We start from the raw sequence: 20,894 nt of genomic DNA on the forward strand, positions 1-20,894 counted from the left end.
GTTTCATTCTGTTGCATATGGATTTCCAGTTTTCCCAGCACCATTGTTGAAGAAGCTATCTTTTCTCCATTGCATATTTTTGGCTCATTTGTCTAGTATGAAAAAAATTGTATTTATTTGGGTTTGTCTCTGTGTCCTCCATTCTGTACCATTGATCTACCTTTCTCTTTTGGTACCAATACCATGCCGTTTTTGTTACTATTGCTTTGTAGTATAGTTGAAGATCTGGTATTGCGATACCCCCTGCTTCACTCTTCCTGCTAAGGATTGCTTTAGCTATTCTGGGTTTCTTATTCTTCCAGATGAATTTCATGATTGCTTGCTCTATTTCTATAAGGTACATCATTGGAATTTTAATTGGAATTGCATTGAATCTATATAGCACTTTTGGTAGTATGGCCATTTTGACAATATTAATTCTTCCTATCCATGAACATGAGAGATCTTTCCATCTTCTAAGGTTTTCTTTAATTTCTTTCTTTAGTGTTCTGTAGTTCTCATTGTAGAGGTCTTTCACCTCTTTTGTGAGATTGATTCCCAAGTATTTTATTTTTTTCGAAGCTATTGTGAATGGGGTAGTTTTCCTAACTTCTCTTTCTGAAGATTCATCACTTATGTATAAAAATGCGTTGGATTTATGAGCATTGATCTTGTAACCTGCTACTTTACTGAATTCACTTATGAGTTCTAAAAGTTTTCTGGTGGAATTTTCTGGTTCCTTTAAATATATAATCATGTCATTCGCAAATAGGGATAGTTTGAGTTCCTCTTTTCCTATTAATATTCCTTAAATATCCTTGCTCTGTCTAATTGCTCTGGCTAGAGTGTCGAGGACAATGTTGAATAGAAGTGGTGAAAGAGGGCATCCCTGCCTTGTTCCAGTTTTTAGGGGGAATGCTTTCAGTTTTTTACCATTTAGAATGATAATGGCCATGGGCTTAGCATAGATGGCCTTTACAATATTAAGGAATGTTCCCACTATCCCTATTTTTTTCTAGTGTTTTGAGCATGAAGGGAATGCTGTATTTTATCAAATGCTTTTTCTGCATCTATTGAAATAATCATGTGAATCTTGACTTTAAGTCTGTTGATATGGTACATTATATTAATTGATTTCTGGATGTTGAACCAAACTTGCATCCCTGGGATAAAACCCACTTGATCGTGGTGCACTATCTTTTTAATATGTTTTTGTATGCGATTTGGTAAAATTTTGTTGAGAATTTTTGTGTTGATGTTCATTAAGGATATTGGTCTGAAATTTTCTTTCCTGGATGTGTCTCTGTCTGGTTTAGGTATCAGGGTGATACTGGCTTCATAGAATGAGTTTGGGAGGGTTCCTTCCTCTTCTATTTCATGAAATATTTTGAGAAGTATTGGAATGAGCTCTTCTTTAAAGGTTTTGTAGAACTAAGCTGAGAACCCATCTGGTCCTGGACTTTTCTTTGTTGGTAGGCTTTTGATGACCTCTTCTATTTAATTACTTGACATTGATCTATTTAAATTGTGTATGTCTTCTTCATTCAGTTTAGGTAATTCATATGTCTCTAGAAACCTGCTGATATCTTCGAGATTTTCTATTTTGTTGGAGTATAGATTTTCAAAATAGCTTCTAATTATGTTTTGTATTTCAATCATGTCTGTCATATTTCCTTGTTCATTCCAAATTTTAGTAATTTGGGTTTTCTCTCTTGTTCTCTTTGTTAGTGTGGCTTAGGGTTTATCAATTTTCTTTAGTTTTTCAAAGAACCAACTATTTATTTTGTCAATTTTTCCATTGTTTCTTTTGTTTCAATTTTGTTGATTTCAGCTCTGATTTTTAACTATTTCCTGTCTTCTACTACTTTTGGTGTTGCTCTGTTCTTCTTTCTAGGGCTTTGAGCCATAGTGTTAGGTCATTTATTTGTTGATTTTTTTCTTCTTTTATTGAATGTGCTCCATGAAATAAATTTTCCTCTAAGAACTGCTTTCATATTGTCCCAGAGATTTTAATATGTTGTTTCTTTGTTCTCATATACCTCTAAGAATTTTTTAATTTCCTTCCTGATATCTTCTGTTATCCATTCATCATGTATTATAGTGTATTATTTTATCTCCAGGTTTTGGAGTAGTTTCTGCTTTTCACTCTGTCATTTATTTTTAATTTCAATCCATTATGATCTGATAGAATACAAGGTAGTATCTCTATCTTCTTGTATTTGCTAACATTAGCTTTGTGGCATAATATATGGTCTGTTTTAGAGAAGGATCCATGTGCTGCTGAGAAGAAAGTGTATTCGCTCTTTGTTGGATGGTATATTCTATAAATGTCCATTAAATCTAAATTATTGATTGTGTTTTTGAGATCTATGGTTTCTTTGTTAAATTTTTGTTTGGAGGATCTGTCCAGTGGTGAGAGATATGTGTTAAAATACCTAGTATTATTGTGTGGTGGTCTATTTAATGTCTGGCATTGAGAAAAATTTATTTGATATACATAGATGAGCCACTTTTGGGGGCACAGATATTTATGCTGATTTATGCTTCCCTTAAGCAGTATGAAATGTCCTTCTTTATCCCTTCTGACTAATTTTGACTTGAAGTCCACATTATCTGATATGAGGATGGATACTCCGGCTTTTTTGCTGTGTCCATGTGCATGGTATGTTTTTCCCCATACTTTCACCTTTAGTCTATGGGAATCTCTTTCTATGAGGTGAGTCTCTTGCAGGCAGTAAATTGTTGTATCTTTCTTTTTAATCCAATCTGCCAGTCTATGTCTTTTGATTGATGAGTTCAGGCCATTAACATTCAGGGTTATTATTGAGATATGATTTGTATTCCTGGTCATTTGGCTCATTTTTTTTTTTTTTTTTTTTTTTTGACACAACTTGGTTCCTCCTTTATTTGACAATTCCTTTAGGATAATTCCTCCCTTTGCTGATTGGCTTCTTTGTTTTTCATCTCTTCATCATGTAATATTTTGCTAAGAATGTTCTGTAATGCCGGCTTTCTTTTTGTAAATTCTTTTAGCTTTTGTTTATCATGTCATGATTTTATTTCATCGTCAAATCTGAAGGTAAGTTTTGCTGGGTATAAGATTCTTGACTGGCATCCATTTTCTCTCAGAGCTTGAAAAATGTTCTTCCAGGCCCTTCTAGTTTTTAGGATCTGGATTGAAATCTGCTGATATCCGTATTGGTTTCCCCCTGAATGTAATTTGATTCTTTTCTCTCACAGCCTTTAAAATTCTGTCTTTATTTAGTGTGTTAGGTATTTTCATTATAATGTGCCTTGGTGTGGGTCTGTTGTAATTTTGTATATTTGGAGTCCTATGAGCCTCTTGTACTTGATTTTCCATTTCATTCTTCAGATTTGGGAAATTTTCTGATATTATTTCATTGAATAGATTGTTCATTCCTTTGGTTTGTTTCTCTAAGCCTTCCTCAATCCTGATAATTTTTAAATTTGGCCTTTTCATTATATCCCATAGTTCTTGTAGATTCTGTTTATGATTTCTTACTGTCTTCTCTGTTTGGTCAAATTTTTTTTCAAGATTAAATATTTTGTCTTCAATGTCTGATGTTCTATCTTCCAGGTGTTGTATCCTATTGGTTATGCTTTCTATGGAGCTTTTAATTTGGTTTATTATTTCCTTCATTTCAAGATTTCTGTTTTTTTTTCAATATCTCTAACTCTTTATTGAAACGATCTTTTGCTTCCTGTATTTGCTCTTTTAACTGCCGATTGGTGTGATCATTCAATGCCTGCATTTGCCCTTTCATCTTATCCTTCAATGCCTGCATTTGCTCTTTCATCTCCTTGTTTGCCTCCCTGATCATTTTAATGATGTGTATTCTGAACTCCCTTTCTGACATTTCTTCTGCTGTGCTGTCGTTGTATTTTATTGCTATACCATGTAGGTTTTTTTGGGACCTTTTCTTCCCTTGTTTTCTCATATTGTTCAGGTATCTACCCCTCTACTAGTGAAACTCTGGGATATTGCAGATTTCCTCTATTGACTAAATATTATTTCTGTAGATTGCCAATAACTTACCTCTTAGCCTTCAGTAGCCTGAAGTCTTGCAGGAGCTTGATTATGCGGTGCTCCACTAGGAAGCTGGCCTTCTAGGCTTGATGGCCTTCCGGTGGGGTATATTCCCCGGTGGCTCTGAATTGGTCCCAAGTCTCTCAATACCTCCTCTTCTTGGCCCCTGGGACTTGTCAAAGGTCCTCTAGCCTCCTGTAGGTGTCTCGGGAAGGGAGTTGCCCTTCCAGTGATGATGGCCACACTCTCAGAAATGATTCAAAATGCCTGCACCAGCCTATAAAGATGCCTCTGGCTGGCTCCGTGATGGGGACAAACCTCGGCATGTTGGTCGGGCAGGGTTGTTCAGTGATGGCATCTGTCTTCGGTCTCGTGATTGGATGAGTTGCCTACCTGCTGCCCAGCTCCGCAAGGCAGGCGGGTTGGGTGCCCACCAGCTACCCCCATGATGTAAGCGGCCTGACTCACCTGCCAGCTTGTTCTGGGACTGCGACCAACCAGGGATGGCACCGAGCTAGGTGCAGGGGTCAGGCGTGGTTGCTCAGTTATGATGTCTGTACTTGACCTGCTGGCTGGGTGGGTTAGCTGCCAGCCACCTACCTCTGCGATGTAGGCGGCCTGACTCACCCACCAGCTCACTCTACGACTGCGACCAACCAGTAATGGCACCCCTAAAATCTACTCTTTTATCAACATTTTAGCATACAATATGATATTATTAACTGTAATCCTCATGCTGGACATAGAGTTTCAAACTATTCATTCCACCTAATGTACAGTTGTAATCTTTGACTTCGTTCTCAAGTCCTTCCCTCTCTTTGTCCTTGATAACCACCATTTTAGTCTTTATTTCAATTTTTGACTTTCTAAATATTCTGCACATAATTGAGATCATACTTAATACTGTAAGTGAATATTTTTCTTTCTGTGTCTGTGTTATTTCAGTTAGCAAAAAGTCCTCCAGATTTATCCATGTTGTCACAAATGACAGGATTTTCTTCTTTTTCAAAACCAAATAATATTTTTTCAGTCTTTCAATTTTTTTATTGGTGCAAAGTGATTATGCAGGATAGTGAGTTTCACTGTGGAATGTTTATACATGCACATAACATAATTTTATCAACTTAATCCCCATATTTATTTTGTGTATCTACAAAACATTTTCTTTATCCATTCAAAACTTTAGGTTGCTTTGTTATCTTGGCTATCATGGATTATGCTGGTTGTATGCAAAATATGACTACAAATTAAGTATCACCATAAAATGTTAAAGGTACAATTCAACATAATATATGATAATGCAAAATTCACCAATATATACAAAACAAAGCATTGACATAACTACATGAGGAAATGGGTAAATGAAGCATTTGATATTTGCTGGGAAATTGTAAACACATTTCTTGTGGTAATCAATAAATGAAGCAGACAAAATAATCAGAAAGTATGTAGATTTGAAAATGATTTCCTAAGTGGGTAAATAGAACTGTGAACTCAATAACTGGAAAACAAAGATTATTTTCAAGTACATATGGACCACATGAAAACAATTAGTAAATGAAAGACTGTAAATGGAAAGACCTATAATATCAAAGAAATAGTATCATTGATTATATTGATTTTCAACAACAAATTAAGACAGCAGTTGATAACAAAAATGATATCTATCCTGCACATATTTTGAAAGATAAAAGTGCCAAAGAAGTCTGTTGTCAAAGAAAAAATCATGAAAGAAATTTAAAGGATAGATGAGAAATCAATATTATGCATGCACATATTATGTGTCAAGTGGTGTTATACGACAGGCAGTATTATAGATTAACAAAGCAGAAAACTTCCTGCTGTCATAAAATTCTTGATATCAGAGCGTGGTAAGTATTAAGGAGAAAAATAGAGTATGGAAAGTAGAGGGAGGGTGCGGGGGGAGAAGGAGGGAGAAGAAGGGGAAGAAAAGTGTTGGGTTATAAATAGAGGGTTAGAGAAAGATCACTGAGGAGTCTTCACTGGAGCAAAGACTTACAGGAGATGAAAGAGCAAGACACGCTGAAGTATGAAGGAACAGCGGTGTTTGATATGCCTGATAAGTGTACTTACGTATGTGCACACGTTTTATTGATTAAATCAACTTTTTCTAAAAGTAGGATAAAACTGCAAAGAAGAAAGCTAATTCTTTCATGTCATCTCTGTTTAATTTGAAGATGTCTTAGAGTTATTAATAGTGCACCACTTTTCTCTTTAGTGTTCAAGGAACTATATAACTTATTAAATTGAGAACTTTAATGCATTTCCTATGAAGCCTTTTTATCATTTCACTATTTCTAAAATAGAATGTGCCATTGACTTTATATTTGGGCTAATATTGACTAGGAATATAAAACAGCAATGGTCTGGCCACCTGCCATGTTAAAAACATATTTAGGAAAGTAATTCAAGGGTGCACTTGATATTAAAGGGTGTAACAATTTTTTTATTAGTACTATTATAATCTTCCTAATGTACATTGTAAGGAAAGTGAGTTGTCTCTTTAACATGTCATATCATAAATGTTGAGTCTATGCAATTTCTCATGTTTTAAGTAATTCTGTCCGTGAAAAAACTGCCAGGTACAGAAATGATTCATCAAAAGCAGATACTTTGTTCCTGAATCTACAAAAATTTTAGTACTTAAAACAGAGTTTCAATCTTTAGTAATACCCATTTAAATACTGCAGTGAAATTCAACTTTTTAAATGAAATGTAAATAAATCCTGGTGGCTTAAGAGGAAATGATATGGATTTTTGCCATGTATATGTTAAAAGAAGATTGTAGACCTGCAGATTTGTTAATGTAGGATTATTAGTACTTGGAAAAAAGACTACAGATTTTGGTAGCAGAGGACTGAATACTGAAACTACCACCATTCCGTATTATCTTAAACAAGTTGGTTATTTAAACTTCTCTTAGAGTTGGTGCTCTCCTCTGTAAAATTGGCATAATAATAACTACTACCATAGACAATTGTAAGAATTAAATATGAAAATGTACTTTTAAATACTTAATACATTACATTGTTTGTATTAAATAATTGTTAGTGTAATGTTTTTGTTTTAATTATTGAAGATAGACAGGGTATCAAGAAGTAAAAATAGAAAAGACCCCCTATATTATTTAGGAGTCACCAGAGAAAGAAAACAAACAAGTTTGTGTAACATTATGGAGGCTGAGAGTCCCAAGATCTTCAGTTGGCAAGCTAAAGACCAAGGGAGCAGATGATACAGTTCTAGTTCCAGTCATAAGGCCTGAGAAGCAGGAGAGACAATGGTGTGAGTCCAAGTCTGACTTTTGGAAAATTCTGCTATCTCAGCTTGAAGACACACTGGGAGAAAACAAATTCTCCCTTTACTCAACATTTTAATTTTATTTAACATTCATCAGATTGAATTGGGGAAGGCAGATGGATTGCTCTCTACGTGATTCATATGTTAATGTCATCCAGAGGTACACTTAGACATACCAATAATAATCTTCAACCAAATATCTGGGCACTCGAAGGCCCAGGCAAGTTGACATATAAAATTAATCATCATAAACCCTTTCTCCCATTATTGTCTCATACCCATGATTATATCTATTTCCTACATTTGGGACATTTTGAAAAGAACACAACAATTTTGTTTATTTTGGGGTACCAACAAGTCAAATCTAGGTTAAAATATTATTCTTGTCCTCAGTTCAACACTTGCCCTCTTTCCTGCTCACACATGAACCTTCAGAGAAAAGGGCTCCAGATCTCTTCTACACTGCCACGCTCCTCCTGGTAGTCCTTGCCCCTGGCTCCAGGTTGGACATGGGGATTAGAGAGGAAACATAGTGTCTTAATCCATTTTCTATCACTATAACGAAATACCATAGACTGGTTAATTTTTACAGAGTAGAAATTTAGTTAGTTCACAGTTTTAGAGTCTGGGAAGTTCAATATCAAGGTGCCAAATCAAGTAAGGTCCTTCTTGGATTATAACATGATATGGTGAGAGAGAATAAACTTACAGGCTCAAACCTCTCTCCCTTTTCTTATAAAGCTATAATGCCATCATGGAAACTCCCGTCTGCATGATCTCACCTGATAATGCTAATTAACTCTCAAAGGTCCCACCTCCAAATGTCATGAACATATAAATTTGGGTCTTAGGTTTCCAACACAACTTCTAGGGGATGGAGATCCAACTCTCAAATCACAGCAGGCAGGATGATTTTATTTGGTTCAGTTTATGGTTCTCTCTTTGCTTTTGAGTGCCCTCTATCTTGTCAAACTTCCAACAAGTCATAATGGAAAACACTAATATGCTTAAATGCAGTAAAAACTAAAAAATACACCTTCCAAAAGAGCATGGCCTTTATTTGAAAGGGAAATGACAAAGTAAATAAAAGTATTCTATCACAATCCAGGAAATAATTAAAGAGCTCTTTTGAAAAATAAAAAAGGCAAGACTTTCATTTTTAAAAACGGAAAAAGAAGGTAAGTCATTCACTCCTAAAGAAAACCATAGGATACTCTGATGAATAGCCCAGTTGTTAAGAAAAAGGGATTCAGAGTGATTTATTGACTGTAAGAATGTTGACTAACTACTTGTATTGCCCACATTGTAGGGCAATTATTAATTGTAAAAATTGAAATGATTTAACATTAATTTTGTAAAGTAGTACTCAGTGCATACCTCATACATAGCTAATTGCTATCTAAATAGAGGCTATTACTATATAAAACTCTTAAACATCACAAATAAATCTAATCAATATTTTTTCAATTAATCAATTGGAAAAACCAAAATATACTATTATACACATTTAATGACAATATTTTCATTTGGGAATTTTATACTTTGTTTATTAGAGAGCAAATTTTTGCAAACTTTATGGTCAGCACCATAAATTAATACAAAAAAGTTCTAAAACATTCATACTTTATCCATACTATGCATGGGAGAAAGTGAGCCAGAAAGACTGAGATGATGGGAATTGAATTGAAGGAATAAAGGGGGCACCATTTTTTGAGTATGGATTTGTATTTTTCTGACTCATAGGACCATGGTTATAATTCACATACCAATCAATCCATCAATCGATTCGATCAGCTGCATATATGTTGTTTGGAAGTAGGGGATAAAAATAAAATATAGAGTAAGAAGTGAATCTAAGTCTATTACAGACAAATAATAGATGCACAATGAGGAAGTAGGGAAGAAAAGAGCTAAACTACTTTGGAAAATATCACTTTATCCAAAACTCTACAATTTTGACAAAACCATAAAATTTCTTTTGATTAAAAAATGCTGCACATAAATACTGTATGTTATTTAGTAATTTTGTTTCTTGCATAGTCCTGGATTAATAATTCAATTAAAAATAAATTTTATGTGTATTATAGGATTGAAAAAACAAATATATTGTGGAATATGAGGCAGCTTTCTTACTATCAGAGAAAGAAATCTAAAATAAGGAAAGGAGAAGACTAAAATGCTGTGCTATTATTTTCCAGTCAGAGCTATCTTTATGAACACATAGTGCTTAATATATACACTTGTAGGTATGTGATTATAGATTTGTGTGTATGTAAGTATGCATGTGTGTGTGTGCATGTGTTGTATGTGTGTATAATCATGCATAAATTTGTTACTGTCTTTCCTGGTGCAAGAACCTGAAAAGAATATTCCAGTAGCAACAGGTCCATCTTGCACACAGGTATTGTGTATGCTATTGTACACACCTGTTATAGTCTGGGTGTTGTGGACTCTAAAATTCCTAAGTTGAAACTGAGTCCCCTACACTCCTGCCAACAATCATATTAAGAGGTTGTGACTTTGAGAAGTAATTAGAACACGAGAGTGGAGCCCTCATGGATTGAATTTGTGCTCTTATAAAAGAGGTTTGAAGGAGCTTGTTTACCCCTTCCAGCATGTGAGGACATAGCAAGAAGGTACTACCAATGAGGAAGCGGGCCCCCATCCAAGGCATAGCTAATGCCTTTATCTTGGACTTTGCCGTCTCTGGAACTGTGAGATCTAAATTTCTAACATTTACAATCAACTCAATCTGTGGTATTTTGTTATAGCAGCACAAATCAATTAAGAAACACCATTCTCTGGTAAAAGGAGACAAAGTTTCTTGTTTTGAAGACTGGGTAGCAAAAATATAAAATGAAATGAAAATATCTGAGACCAGAAGGTAAAGGAATATTCAAAACATGACAAGCAATAGAAACCAATTTGAAGATTTGCCCAATGACTAAATAGGACAAAATAAATAATGACAGTGATGAATTATATCTCATCATATGCAATAGATACTTATATAAATACTTATATGTATAAATAAATAACTCATATAATAACATACTTATATAAATAAATCACGTAATATATAAGCCAATGGGGAAGAACAATTCTTCCTTACAATGAAATTCTAATAGATATATGTAGAAATAATGAAGAAAAGAGAAAAGTTCATGTAGGACACACCACATTAATTTAAATTTTTGGTGTTGATGTGTGACAGAAGGTAACATAAAATGTAAATACTGGGAAAAGCTACGTGGAAAGTATACATTATTTTTGTAAATTTGACGTTATTTCTGAATATAAAGGAAGGAAAGGTATGCAAGGAAAAAAGTTTTTTTTTTGTTTGTTTTTGGTTTTAAACAAGAAAGTATGCTAGCAAAGGGTGGAGCTGAGTTCTGAAGACTGAGTAGAAATTAGTTTGGGATGTAAGGTTTGGGACAATAGTTCACAGAAGTGGAAGAGATTAGAAAACAGTTGCATGTGAAGTGTAAGGCCTGGAGACCCATGTTTAAGTCCTGCACTCTCAGGGACAGTAGAAGGCAGAGGATTAGACAAAATCAACCCAAGCATGGAAGAGAGGCCTAGAGAATACAGACCAAGAAAAAAGCAGCAAGAAAGAGGCCTAGGAGATAGAGGTAACAGCCGAGAGCAGAGAGCTTCCAGGGGAAAGTTATTGTCTTGCCCAGTGTTAAAGTGAAGCAGGATAGAGAAATCCAGCAGGACACAGAGAGAGGACAAAGAGGATGCACACTTCAGATATGCTGTAACCAAAACTATGAATTGCAAGAAAAAGAAAGAAATTTTACTAGCATTGAGACAGAAAGTACTTCTAAAAATACCACTTTAGCTACAGAATTTGCATCTGCTATAGTGGAAGCTGAGATACTGGATAATTATCTACAAACTGAGAGTGAAGGATTGTGTTTTAATACTATATCCAGCTAAGATATAATTTATCAGTCAAGTAGGACAGAAACATTTGGGACATGAAAAGATTCAGTACATCTACCAGAGAAACTATTTGTTTGAAAGAATGTTCAAGAAAACATTCTAACCTTTAGAAATTAAATTAAAACACAAATCTCTTAATCAGAAAACTGATACAAAATATGTGAAGTAGTGGTATTTTAAAAAATTTATTTCTAAATGGATTATAAAGTCAATGGAATTGTGTAAAAATGTCAATAATATCTGAATTTGGAAGTAGATGGTAATATGGAAAACAAGTTTTTTTATATTTCAGAAATGCACACAATTTGAATAAGGATGAAAGAAATGGGATATAAAGCTTTCAATTTGATGGAATGGGGCAGAGATAGGAGGAACAAACATTATTTTGCAATCATTGTTATTTTCATATATATATTTATATGTTATTTTTATATGATAAAAATAATTTTAAGTTTGAATACCAGAGATGGAGAAATAAACATCATTTCTCTTCGTTTGTCATGGCAAAAGGAGAAAAAGGAAAAAAAAAAATGAAAGTAAATGGAGAGACTTACTTTACATTACTTAGTTCATTTTAGAATAAAACTAAAAATAGAACTGTAAATGAATCTTCCCTCAAATAGCAAAGAAAGAATTTGAAGAGCAGGGAAATTTTTTTGAAACATTAAAACTTATATTTATTTTGATCTGCCTGTCTTTGATTGCCTAGATACTTATTCCTACACCCTCTCCCCCATGTGCTTTGCCATTTCATGAAATTATTATTTCAAATTCCAAGGAAGTAAGCATTATTTCCTATACCTCAAAAATATCAAAAATTATTATTTTGTAAATCTCAGTTACAAGATAAATTAGAATTGATTTCTTCCTGTTTTGAAATTTTAGACTTGCTTCTTCTGAATACTGCTGCTTTGATTTTCTCCCAGTGCTGTGACCCTGGAAGTTGAGCAGTAGGTGGACTCAGTAGGAACAGCACTGGTAGCTTATTAATAGACACCAGGCTGTGGAGAGGCTATTCAGAGATGGGAACCTGAAAGAAGTTTGAGATCTTCGTGATTCTTTACATAATGGAATTCTTCATTACAATGAAAAAAAGTACCTTGGATTTATAAAACACAGACAAATAAATACAACGTAAAATAAGATTCAGAGACATGAATACATCTAAAACTAGTTATTAGTAAGCCTTACAATCCCCTTATATTCAACTGCTGTCATGCTCATGTAAATCCTGCCTAATTTCTGCCAAGAGAAAATTTTGACTTCTCCCATGGAATTTGGATAGCCAAATAGTTTCTTCATAATCTCAGTATGCTATTCTCACTTCACCCTTCAGAGCACCCTTCTTGACTTTCAGAGCAAGAAGGAACTTTGGCAATGAGTTATTTCAACCAACCTTTATTTTTCAGCTGGTATTAGCTGCTTTGCTCCAAACTCAGCTTTAACAAAAAACTTAATTGGGCATTTCAGCCTATTATTCTTCATCCCAGGAAATCTCTCAATAAATTTAAGGGCTATGGGAAAGGAGGTATTATAACATGTTTCACTTCTGCTTCCACATTTTATACAATGCTTGGCAAAGAGAAAGAGGTCAACAAATGTTAATTGAATGATTGAGCAATTGAATAAATGAAGCAGTCAAATAATAGACCTGCAATCCCAGTACCTTCTTGTACCTCTTCTCTGATCTTTATTTCAAAGTTCAGAAATGAAAAAGAGATAGAACTCTATTTTTAAAACAGAGTCTTTGGTTATTTTCTTTCCATTTTAAAGAGAAAAATAAATGTTTTCTTGACAGTGAATTTACGTAACCCAATTGGCATTGCAAGTTTCTTTATCCATTAATATTTTATCTATCCACCTACTAGCCTCCGAAATGTGGATAATTGACATAAAATAAATTTATTTGTGTGTGTGGGGGGGTGGTTAACCTTTGTCCCCTGGACTGTAGAAAACACAATTTATAAACAAAACAGTTTTAAACAATATTATAAAATGGAGTCAATTTAAATATTTATGGTAGAGTTTCTTATTTTACGAACATATACTAGCATTGTATAAGTTTTCTTTTGCAACTATAACAAATTACTATAGACTCAGTCATTTAAAAACAGATTTATTGGCATATAGCTCTACAGATGAGAAGTCTGACACAGGTCTCTGAACTTGGAGCAGCAAGTTGTTCCTTTGTCCCCCTGGCTCATCCAGACTCACCTCTCTTGCTCAAGGTTCCTCACTTCAATCACATCTGCAAAGCTCCTTTGCCATGTCATATAATGTGTTTGCAGGCTCTGGGATGTCAACATCTTTGGGAGGCTTTATTCTGCTTACAGAAGTATTTATTAGAAATTTTAAAAAAATATTGATAGAGAAGATGTACAGAGATTCCAGATCTTATACCTAGGAAGCTTTGGGAGCTGGTTTCAGGACATAGTCTTTGCCTCTTTATGTTTTGCCCTGAGTGCCTCTGTTTATGGCTGTCCTATCCAGAATCTCATGAAAGCCAATCTTATCCTCCCATGTGCAGCTCTTCCTTCCAATGCAGTATCTACACATTCTGGTATGTAAATGCAGGATAAGGATACAAATAATACAGGTGTCCATTTCATTGTTCCCAGATTTATTTTGAAGTCTTGGTTTTTCTTTCAATATACGATTATACATAGACCTTAAGATACAATGGATGAGAAAGCATTTCATACAATATAAATCATTGCAATGAAATATTAATCTTATACCTAACACACAATAGAAAATTGAATTTACCCTTTAGATGGAATTTAAAGAGGAAATTATGTAGCATATCCTGAGGGGCATTTTCTTAGTGACTGTACTGGACATAGTTTCTCTAATTGCCACTGAAACAAGTCATGAGGAAATTATTGCATATCTCATAGGAAAATTATTGAAATGTTCCTGTGCACACATTAGATTTTATATGTGTCATTGGCATCAAATGCATCATGGATATATTATCATCTACTTAGTGAATGCTTTTTAATATTTTGAGAGTCTGAATGCAGAATCTGCTATACTTCTCTTACTAGAGTACTTTGACTGCGGTCCTGCCTTGACTTAGGAATCCCCTGGATCAGGGGTTTCAGGTTGGGAGATAATGCACAATATCATGCAAACAAGTTATAATTTTTTTAACTTCATTATTGTAGAAATTCACTAAATCAGTACTTCTGATAGCTATTATGTTAAATATTTATTACAAATCAAATTTCTCATGTGCCATTGGTGGGGGTTTCTCCTTTGTTGTTTCCAATCAGTCAATAGTAGTAAGAGTGATGAGAAAAAGGGCAACTATTTATAAAACATTTTTCTCACCGTCCTGGAGCAAGTCTACTCTTGGCTTACTCTTTCAGTCTATTTTTATTTTTATGCTTTTGGTTGAGCTCAGAACTTCAACTGCAGCCTTGAAGGCTAATGTAAAACCTAAATGCAACATCACAGAATTGACAGCAGAAATGTAAAAAAAAAAAAGTAGGAAATCCAATTTATTAGGCTGTTTGCTATTTACCTACTTTACTTCCAAAAATAACTACCTTATATTTCTGGACAGAAATCAAGTCTGTTTATTTTGTTTTAGCATATTATCTGTGTGTGGCTCTCACTGTGTTTTTCCTTCAGGAATGATAAAATGATGCTATATTGAAGAGAAATTGCTCTGTGTACCCAATTAATTATTTCAGTAAAATTTCTTCATGAACAGCATCACTCATTCTGACTGCTTATGAAGCCATTAAGTCTTGGCTCTGAGTCACTTTTGGATGTTGTACAGGAGTGTCATATCAATCTTCTCTTTTCATTGGCCTTGAAACAGTCCTCAGAGAACCATATAAAGTCCACTGTATTTTTCAAAGATTTACTTGGACCTTATTAACGAAGAGCACAGAATTGAGTAACATTACTTGGCATTGAAAAAACAACATTTATTTTAAAGGGCAAAATTCAAAGCTGAGGTGCCAAAGAATGGGGTATCAGCATTACTAATTGAGCAAAAAAGCTTTAGGGATTTTTTTTCCCTCTCATTTACACTGGGTTGAAAAATTGAAATCTGCAGAAGGAATATTCAGGAGATAGACATCTGAGGATTTGACCTGGTTCGTTGTGTTTGGCAGTGAAAAGGTGGAAGCAGCCCGGTGTTGGCCCTTCTCCTGCATACACATTCTTGGGGTATCTTTTTGTAATTAATCTGGTCAGGAAAATAATGTTGGTTGGTTCCCTCTTGTAAAAATCCCTACTTGTATTCTGTAGCTCTGCCTTAAGTGAGTCTTCTTTTCACAACAGAATAAACACAAGGAGAGGCCTGATGAGAGGAGATACACACTCTACCATGTCTATAGAAAGCCAGTTCCTGGTACACAGGACTCACAAATAGCTCTCGGAAGGCCATCTGAAGGACTCAGGATGGTTTGGGATGAAGTTAGTATAGTCATAATCACCTGGCTAACCTTCAGAGCCTGCCAGGGAAATGAAATAAACTCAGCATTATGTTATAAAAGTTAACAGATACTTAGTGTGTGTATTAATTCTCAGAAGAGCAAATTGCTTACTCAGAAGTTTAAGTACTAAATTTCTCTCAGCTTCCAGAACTTGATGACAATGTCAATAAATTATCTTGCCAAGTGTTTAGATTCAAGTCTAAAAATGTGATCCTTTAAGAAACTTTCTAATTTACATGCTTTCAAGACATGATTAGGAAATATAATCCTGAAAGAGTTGTTTTCCAACTTGTCCTGGCATATAAGAATAGCAGGCTTATGCACAAAAGGTAAATGGGTTAAATAGTATAGTGAATTCAGTAATAGGAAATAGCACAGAAATAGAAAATGGTGTGAGAATGTAGTAAGTAATGAGTAGGACTTAATTAAATATAAAGTTCAGTAGCAATGAAATACGCTGTTTCTAACCACAAAGCAGACAAAGCTGGAGTAGAGGCCACCCATTCTTTTACAAACATATGGAAATATAGATAAAACACATTTTACAAGAAGAAGAAATTGAGACTCCAGACCATTAATATTCACAAATGTGCAACCCTGCAGGTTTAAGCATCAAATAGAGAGATATAGCCATAAACTTTCCCAGGAACTTCAAAAGCAGAAGTGGTGCCAATCTACAGAAAACTCTTACTGGTGTGCCATAGCTCTTACTGTCTCCTTGCTACAGTTCACTGGGCTTCACATGACCAGGCCTTTAGCTACTTTGAAGAGCTCAATAGCTGCTACAAGTCACAAGTGCTCTCTCCTTAAGATCTTTGCTCTTGCTGTTCTTTCTGGCTACCAGACTCCTCCATGTCCATAGAAACTGATATTTTCAGTTTGTTTGATTTCATCCAGTTTCTGCTTAAATGTCACCTCCTCTAAGACACATTCTCTGATCACCATGAATAATCCTCCCTGTTCTCTACACTTAGCCTGATTTATATTTTCTTCATATCACTTTTGTAATTCCATTTCCTCATTTTTTGTGTTCTGTAAGTTTCCTCCATGAGAATGTAAGTTCTATGTGGTCAGTGACTGTCCATCTTGCTGGTAGCCAGGTTCAGCACCTCAAACAATCTCTCATAAAGTAAATGCTCAACAAACACTGATTTAATTGATGAATTGATTATTGCTATATGACTTTTTTTCAGTGTTTGAACTCACCGATTATGAAAACAAAGTAGCAATTATCTTAGTAAAGTTAGTTTTGCTTATTTTACTTTTCATCAACAAATTACTTTCTCTAGTCATTGATTGCATATGTTTGTCTATATTGTGGTAAAATATTATTATAATCTTAATCCACCTATCCCAGCATTCTATGATGGAAAAATGGGGAAAAGCGTGGAATGGGCAGATGATATTAAATTTTCCAGGAAATATTGAGTGACATTCACTCTCCAAAGCTGTCAAGTTATAATTCAATACTATAAACCTGGAAAATATATCAACTATTATCTCCTATAATATTTAGTTTAAAAGGAAAATTTTGTAGAAGAAGACTAATTTTTTTAGTTATCAATCAACTAGGAAATGCTTTTTTAACTTAATGTTTGTTTTAAAATTAGAGCCAATTGGAAATAACTTATTGGAAGTAATTATTTATCCAAAGAACAAACAAAATCTGACAGAGTTTTAACTGGTGAAAAGAAGGGGAAGATCAGTAGTGAATGTGAACGGTGAATGGCTGGCTAATTCTCAGATGCTTGAGATGCTTTTTCTCTTACATATCTAGAAGAAGCTGGAAACCTGAAGGCTGGAGGGGCATTGCTCAGTGGGGTGGGTGTGAAAAAACCAATCAAAATGACTCCATGTTCCAAGAACAAAACAAACCTGAGTCATAGAATGACTCTGAAAGTCTTCTGTGACTGAGGGCCCTGAACACCTGTCTGGAACTACAGCAAGAAGGGGAGTTATTTCCTAAAACTGTTAATCTAGGTTGGAGGTGCTGAAGGTAAAAGGTGAACATACGGTTTTCAGAAATTTAACAAATCCTCCTCCCTCTGAGGGAGGATCATTATTAATTTCTTGGTTTTGCTATTAAAGTAATGGTGTTATAATTACAAAAAGACACCTGCATGGAATCATATCTGTGTTTATGGGTTTTAAAGTCCAGTTACTTGGTTTCTGGCAGAGAAGCTAAAAAGAGACTGCAGCTGAGGGTTCTTGGAGTTTAAAATAGTGGTAATTGTCACAAATTACCACACACAATTGCTAGTTATATTCCCAAACAATACCCTACTTTAGGAACATGACCAAAAAAATTCTTGTAGCTTTCCTTTAGAGAGCTTGAGTGTTGCCCTAAACTACCATTTTGAAAGTAGCTGGATTGCAACCTTATTATATCTCATTAATCTTAAAAATATCTCTTTAAACACATGCTCCATGATTTCCCCAAAAGACTTTGTGTTAATAGCAAATGACATTTATGCATAGCTCAATTCTTTTTCTATTTAATTTTAATTGAAAAATACGAATTATATACATTTATCATGTACTACATGATAAATGGAAACATATTTTCTTTCTTCTGGTAACTTAGGCTTAGTTTGTCCTATTTCCTGGTTATATGCCAGGATATTGATTTAAAATCTGTGTATAGATCAGTTCTTGAATTTGTCCACACCCTTACTTGTAGAATAAATGCCACTATCATTGAACACACACATTATTACCAGTAGTCATTTTTCCTAGTCAGTCTTCAATGTTGAATTTTCCTTCCTCAAGTCATTCCGACTCAGAGAAAGTCTAAATATTTTGCTGAAAGTTCTGATATTTTTCAGAAATATCAGATATTTGAAAGTTCTGATATTTTTCAGGTTTATGCAGAATTCAAAATTTCAGGTGAAGCAATAAATCTATTTTTGTTAATCACTTTTGATTAACAAAATAAGGAATGTGTGTTCAATCAGTCAGAATCAACTAAACTCAAGTCCTTAGAAATATAACTGTTTCTGTTATTTCACTGAACATGAATAATTAACTGACCAATTTAATTATGAGGGTATTTGGTTAATCCCCCATAAGAGCTACAGCAGATGCTGTTCTACTGTGGTTAACTCCAGGGTCCTGCTACTGAAACACAGAAGAGCATCGAGAGTGTTACTTGACTCCCTGGAATTTTTAATCATCCAAGGTTGAAAATCAATTGTAAAGAATATTTTAATTGAAAAATATGTTTTATCTTATCTCATTTATCTATAAATGAATGTCTTAAAATACAAACAGGCAAAAAGTCTCCATATTTCAAGAGGAAATTACTTGGAATCATCTAAACAACTCATTTAATTCTCACAAAAAAAATATCACAGAGAAGATTAATTATTATTTCCATTTTACAAGTATAAGAATCGTGGCAAGAAGTTTAAGTGGCTTCCCTGAGATCACATAGGTAATACATGGTAGAAGACAATTAGAACCCAGATTTACTCTGGTTGCAGTGCCCACCAGTTAACCACTCCAGGGAGGCAATGCAACACATGGAGCTCTGGAGTCTTACTTCCTGGGATCAAACTTCATCTTCATGACTTATGGAGTCATTAGCAACTGTTTTGTTTTTCTAATTCTGGAGATAATTCAAATGCAAAATTAAGAGTATAATAATAGGAAACATCTCACTGTATGAAAAAAATTGTGTGTGTATCCAGCACATTCAAAGTGCTCAATAAATCATCTATCATTTGGGCACAGAATCAAATATTATTAAGGGAAGGAGGATTTCTTGGATTTCTTTGAGCATATGCTGATTTACAGCATGAAGAAAAATATCAATGGAAATCTTTTCATTGAGAATTTAGTCAACATAATTTCTACTCAATAATGGAACACATTTATGGAGTGTTTTATATTTTACAACTAATTTGCAAGGACCTGGGGATATAAAATGAAAGACATTGCATCTTTGTTTAAGAAAATCTGGTTGAAATAGAGGAAAAGAACAAATAGAAATTCTAAATAAATGAAATAAAAGCTTCTAATAAAGGAATTCACAAGGTCCTAAAAGAACCTCAGAGTGGCACTTGGAAGATCACACATGACTTTTCAGATATTTCTGTAACTCGCTGTCTTTGTAATTTCACAGCTCCTACCTTACCAGTTCTTATTAGTACATACCTGTTGTTGAATATATCTGAGAGGTGATCCTAAGGAGAGAGAAAGCTGAAGACCTAAGCAAGGATTATATATAATAAAGAATGGTAAGTAGCAGCTTGAACAGTTTCTATTTTGTCCTCTGAGGGACAGGAATTCAGTGGGATATTTTAAGCATGAGATGGACACAGTTCACATGTGCCCGAAGAAATTCCTTCTGAGAATGGAGATTGGATTCAAGATGCAGTATGTCAGTTAAATTAAGTTTGGCCTCACTTAGCATAAATCACAAAATAGCAGTGACTAAGTGGTAGGCAGACGAGAGCTGGCATGGAGTCTCCACCATCACTGTGGTCAGGGATCTGGCATCTTTGTGGTTCCTTGGCTGCATGGCTAAAATCTTCTAATTCACCTCCACATGACAACTAAGGTTGTACTGACCAACCCCAACATGGAAAAGAAGTGGTTATGCACTACACTGCTATACTTAACAATACAGGGGATCAGTTACTTTAAAAAGGAAAGAAGGGATTGGGTAGTTAACCAGCTGTGTGCATGGGTAACACACCTAAATGCTGATCAAGAAGAGTTCTAATGAGAACTGGCACTATCATACAATGTGTGAAAGTGCAAAAAAGAAAAGTGAATTCTAGAGATACAAAAGAAGTAATTTTTTTCAACCAATGTTAGTAATTTGGTAAAATTTTAGTCAGCTTTTTCATTGTTATGACCAAAAGACCTGACAAAAACAATTAGAGGAGGAAACGTTTATTTGGGGGCTTGTGGTTTCAGAGGTCTCGGTCCATAGATGTCAGATTCCATTGCTCTAGGCCGGAGGGAAGGCAGCCTAGAGCAATGTCATGGTGGAAGGGTGGTGGAGGAAAGTAACTAGGAACATGGTACCAGGTAGCAGAGAGAAAGACAGCTGTCCTCACTATGACAAAATATAAACCCCAAAGGCATGCCTCCTCCAGCCAAGCCCTACCTGTAGACAGTTACAACCTATCAGGGAATTAATA

This window comes from Sciurus vulgaris (assembly GCF_902686455.1).
Source record: "Sciurus vulgaris genome assembly, chromosome: 6".
Classification (NCBI taxonomy): Eukaryota; Metazoa; Chordata; class Mammalia; order Rodentia; family Sciuridae; genus Sciurus; species Sciurus vulgaris.